The sequence below is a fragment of the Canis aureus genome, chromosome 2 (assembly GCF_053574225.1).
Source record: "Canis aureus isolate CA01 chromosome 2, VMU_Caureus_v.1.0, whole genome shotgun sequence".
Taxonomy (NCBI): Eukaryota; Metazoa; Chordata; class Mammalia; order Carnivora; family Canidae; genus Canis; species Canis aureus.
In genome coordinates, this window is record NC_135612.1 from 31935574 (window position 1) to 31941645 (window position 6072).

The 6072-nt window shown below is 35.8% G+C and overlaps 1 pseudogene; it reads right to left on the reverse strand.

Annotated features, from left to right (window-relative positions):
• Window positions 1–320: 320 nt before the first annotated feature.
• On the reverse strand, window positions 321–1241 carry LOC144289785 (olfactory receptor 6C2-like; annotated as a pseudogene).
• Between the last annotated feature and the right edge of the window lie 4831 nt (window positions 1242–6072).

Genomic DNA, 6072 nt, shown 5'->3' on the forward strand with positions numbered 1-6072 from the left:
TATGCTACCAGTTTTATGGAAGACTAAAGAATAGTTTTATCATAGTATAATATTTAGTTATATAGGGTTATATTTATCTACAAGGGAATTTATGAAAAGAACTCTTTCATTTTCTTAATGAGACACCTCCCACAAGAAGATGAGTAAGAACCAAAAAGAAGTAAGTTGATTAAGGTGCAATGTAAGTAAATTGGAAGAGAAGCTGGGAAATATAATCTTTTATAGATTATTAAAAGATAAAGAAAATTATAAGCATCAACAGAAACGTTTAGCAGCAATTCACCATTTATTTAAGTTCATTTATTGACTGCTGTTTTATTTTACTTCTTTAAGAATGCTACATTTCTTTTTCTTGAGTCACTGAAGGCTTTTTTTACTTGCTTGTTTCTCAGTGTATAAATAAAAGGATTTAACATGAATGAAAGTGAAATGAAAGAAATGAGTAGTGAAACCACTTTATTAATAGTCACTTCTTTTGCTGTAGGATTCATATAAATGAACATGCATGTGCCATAGGTGATGGAAACCACAATCATGTGGGAAGAACAGATAGAAAAGGCCTTTTTTCTCTGCTGGACAGATGGAAATCCGAAAATTGTTTTGATAATATAAGATAGAATTACACACATAAGGGTCAAATTGAGGGTCATCACAGCACAGATTAAAACAAGGCCATGTGTCTGAACATGATATCTTCAGGAGGGAAGCAGCATCACAGAGAAAATGATCAATGAAATTGGAATCACAGAATTTCAGATTTAGCCCCAGACTAACTGGGGAGATTATGACCAACAATCCAGGCAAACCAACAATAACAACAAATGAATTCTGCAGACTCTGCTGCTCATGATGGTTACATAATTCAGAGGCTTGCTGATGGCCACATAGCGGTCATAGGACATGACCGCCAGCAGAAAAAATTCTGTTACGGCAATGAGGTCAGTAAAAAACGCTTAGATGACACAAGCATTATAGGTGATGACCTTGTCACCTGTTGCTATGTTATACAAGTACCTGGGAATACAGGTAGTTGTGAATGAGATCTCCAGGAAGGAAAAATTTTGTAAAAAAACAATGCATGGGTGTGTTAAGGTGGGGATCCACAAAAGTGAGTTTGATGATGATCAGATTGCCAGTTACACTCAGTGTGTAAGTGAGAAATAGAAAAAAATCAGAACTTGTAGCTTAGGATCATCTGTCAGTCCCAGGAGAATGAATGTTGTTATGGTATAGTTTTTCATCATTGACATCTTCCTTCCAACCTACGTGCCTAATAATTCAGATAGATTACTGTATAGATTCTATTGTACACTATTGAGTGTACAAATACTTTGGAAAAAAACTGTACAAAATCTAATTTATTTAACTCTATCATAACTATTATTTCTATATATTATTACTTCATAATTTTTTGTTTCAAGTTTTTAAGTTGTAATTAGTTAACATGTAGTAGTGTAATATTAGCTTCAGGACTAGAATTTAGTGATTCATCACTTACATATAAAACACCCAGTGCTCATTACAAGTGTCCTCCTTAATACCCATCATCCATTTAGCCTAACCCCCTCCCACACCCCTCTAGAAACCCCCGTTTGTTTTCTATAGTTAAGAGTCTGTTTCTTGGTTTGCCTTTCTTATTTTTTTCTTTCTTCTTTGCTCATGTGTTTTGTTTCTTAAATTCCAATGATTAAATATCATGTGAGTGAAATCATATGGTTTTTGTCTTTCTCCGACTGACTTATTTCATTTAGCACAATACACTTTAGCTCCATTCACATCATTGGAAATAGCAAGATTTCATTCTTTTTATGGCTAATTCCATTATCTATATAGATATATACCACATCTTCTTTATCCATTCATCAGTGTATGGACATTTGGATTCTTCCCATGATTTGGCTATTGTTGATACTGCTGCTATAAACATGGGATGTGTGTGCCCCTTTGAATCAGTATTTTTGTATCCTTTCAGTATACTAGGTATCTACCTAGTAGTGCAATTGCTAAATCATACAGTAGTTGCTATTTTTAACGTTTTGAGGAACCTCCGTACTGTTTTCCAGAGTGGCTGCATCAGTTTGCATATATTTTTATTTTTATTTATTTTTTTTAATTTATTTTTTATTGGTGTTCAATTTACTAACATACAGAATAACCCCCAGTGCCCGTCACCCATTCACTCCCATCCCCCGCCCTTCTCCCCTTCTACCACTCCTAGTTCGTTTCCCAGAGTTAGCAGTCTTTACGTTCTGTCTCCCTTTCTGATATTTCCCACACATTTCTTCCCCCTTCACTTATATTCCCTTTCACTATTATTTATATTCCCCAAATGAATGAGAACATATAATGTTTGTCCTTCTCCGACTGACTTACTTCACTCAGCATAATACCCTCCAGTTCCATCCACGTTGAAGCAAATGGTGGGTATTTGTCATTTCTAATAGCTGAGTAATATTCCATTGTATACATAAACCACATCTTCTTTATCCATTCATCTTTCGTTGGACACCGAGGCTCCTTCCACAGTTTGGCTATCGTGGCCATTGCTGCTATAAACATCGGGGTGCAGGTGTCCCGGCGTTTCATTGCATTTGTATCTTTGGGGTAAATCCCCAACAGTGCAATTGCTGGGTCGTAGGGCAGGTATATTTTTAACTGTTTGAGGAACCTCCACACAGTTTTCCAGAGTGGCTGCACCAGTTCACATTCCCACCAACAGTGTAAGAGGGTTCCCTTTTCTCCGCATCCTCTCCAACATTTGTTGTTTCCTGCCTTGTTAATTTTCCCCATTCTCCCTGGTGTGAGGTGGTATCTCATTGTGGTTTTGATTTGTATTTCCCTGATGGCAAGTGATGCAGAGCATTTTCTCATGTTGCATATATTTTTAAATCACAATACAGATGTTATTAGATTATCTACTAATGTGGTGTGATTTCATGGGTAGCAAAAATGTAATATGGCTCCCTCAAATTCTTAACTGTTCATAACTAATTGAAAAAAAACTGCACATCATTAAAACTGTTCTTTTGGTTAACAGTTTGGTCCTTGCCCAAATGATAATACATATTTTATCATTTGAACTCATTCTAGAGCATTAACCAGAATGTGGAATCTCTGCTTTGGTTTTATAATAAGATTTTTTCTTTGTCTTTGTTGAGTTTTGGGTAAATGCATTTTCTCTCATGAACAATGCAAAACTTTACACACACAGCTACATATAAACTTCCCTCCCTTGTCTTTCTTCTACATTTCTCTATCATTTTTGTTTACTTTCTACATTCCTCCAATAATATGCAAGCTATTATCGAAAGCACAGTATTTTAAAAAGAATTTTCTTGTATTTATGCTTAAGAAGTGCTTTAGTAAATTGACTTAAAAACTATACACATGATTGTTTTATGTTATCTTTTTGCCTGTTTTGATTCCTTGGATCTGTTTATTCCTTTTTCACCTCTGATTATATACTCTGTCACTGTTTTCTCTACAATTCCTACAATTTTGTATAACATCTGTCACTTAATGAATACTACATTTCTGTTTTTAGTAATGGATTATTTCTAACATGTTGAATTGATTATCAAACATGCCTACTTTTTATTGGACCTCTGACCAAACATATTTGCTTGTATAAATCACACAAATATCCATTTCAATGTGGCTAAAACAGAAGTCATGATTTTCCAATTGGAATGCATCCTTCCCTCTCTTCCTGTGTGCTAACAGGCTCCATTTGTTAACATGCATTCTGTGCCAGGTATTATAAAACACTTCTTTTGTAGACTGTCACATGTTCCTCAACTTAACTGAGTAAACCTAATTATCATTGATTCCATTTAAAGCACCACTTCTCTTGGTAAATTTCTGCAAATCTTATGGTTATTTTAGCCTACACACCCACTCCCATGTTCACATAACCAACAATGTTAATGTTAGTGGGACAATATGTTTGTTGGGATTATGTCTTTCTCAGTGTGACAGCAACAACATCTGGCACAGTTCCATATATGTTGTCAAATTCTGAATAAATTTATATATCCCAAATTTACCAGCACACACAGACAAAGCTATTTCTTCATATTTGGACTTAAATTGTTATTGCTCTGAAACTTAATATGCTTATTAAATTTTCTGTATCACTGGCTTTGTGATGCGTTCTCTCTAATGAACAAAAAAACTTTGTGTTTTTTTAGAGTATTTTTATTAATTGTCACTTTGCAGAGTGATCTTTAAAATTGTGACAAATGTTATTACTGCCTTCTCTTCCTTCCTTGGTGCTTTAAAAAAATGTATTTTTATCGATGCTGTTTCCATCCTCATTGTTATCCACTAACACAATATTAATCCTAGAGACCATGAGCTTTTTGATGCTGAGTTTATGCAAAACCTGCTCGGCAGTAATCTTCTCAGGCATTAAGAAGTAATTACTTTCAACTAATATTTGACAAAGCAGGAAAGACTATCCACTGGAAAAAAGACAGTATCTTCAATAAATGGTGCTGGGAAAATTGGACATCCACATGCAGAAGAATGAAATTAGACCATTCTCTTACACCAGACACAAAGATAAACTCAAAATGGATGAAAGATCTACATGTGAGACAAGATTCCATCAAAATCCTAGAGGAGAACACAGGCAACACCCTTTTTGAACTTGGCCACAGCAACTTCTTGCAAGATACATCTATTAAGGCAAGGGAAACAAAAGCAAATATGAATTATTGGGACTTCATCAAGATAAAAAGCTTCTGCCCAGCAAAAGAAACAGTAACAAAACTAAAAGACAACCTACAGAATGGGAAAAGAGATTTGCAAATGACCTATCAAATAAAGGATTAGTATCCAAGATCTATAAGGAACTTATGAAACTCAACAGCAAAGAAACAAACAGTCCAATCATGAAATGGGCAAAAGACATGAACAGAAATCTCACAGAGGAAGACATAGACATGGCCAACAAGCACATGAGAAAATGCTCCGCATCATTTGCCATCAGGTAAACACAGATCAAAACCACCATGCTATCCCACCTCACACCAGTGAGAATGGGGAAAATTAACAAGGCAGGAAACCACAAATGTTGGAGAGGATGTGGAGAAAGGGAACCATCTTACACTGTTGCTGGGAATGTTAACTGGTGCAGCCACTCTGGAAAACTGCGTGGAGTTTTCAAAAAGTTCAAAATAGATCTTCCCTACAACCCAGCAATTGCACTGCTGGGGATTTACCCCAAGGTACAGATGCAGTGAAACGATAGGACACCTACACCATGATGTTTCTAGCAGCAATATCCACAATAGCCAAACTGTGAAGGAGCCTCGGTGTCCATCGAAAGATGAATGGATAAAGAAGATGTGGTATATGTATACAATGGAATATTACTCAGCCATTAGAAACGGCGAATACCTACCATTTGCTTAGACGTGGATGGAACTGGAGGGTATTATGCTGAGTGAAATAAGTCAATGGGAGAAAGACAAACATTATATGGTCTCATTCTTTGGGGGAATATAAATATAATAGTGAAAGGGAATCAAAGGGAAAGGCGAGAAAATGAGTGAAAACATCAGTGAGGGTGACAAAACATGAGAAACACCTAACTCTGGGAAATGAACAAGGGGTGGTGGAATGGGAGGTGGGCAATAGGTTGGGGTGACTGGGTGACAGGCACTGAGGGGGGGGACTTGGCGAGATGAGCACTGGGTGTTATGCTATATGTTGGCAAGTTGAACTCCAATTAAGAAAAAAGAGAGAAAAAATAAATAAAATTAAATTTAAAAAGAAATAATTACTAAAATAGGGGCTTGAATATTTTCAAATTTTTTTTATTTTCAATTTTTAATCAGTGTTTCAATGTTTATTATCTCACATCAGTGAGTGAAATCAATTCCCTTTTGAGCCACATTTCATTTCTTTGTAAACAATTTCTCTTCATTTTTATTTTATTTATTTTTTTAATAAATTAATTTTTTATTGGTGTTTGATTTACCAACATACAGAATAACACCCAGTGCTCATCCCATCAAGTGCCCCCCTCAGTGCCCATCACCCATTCACCCCCACCCCCCGCCTTCC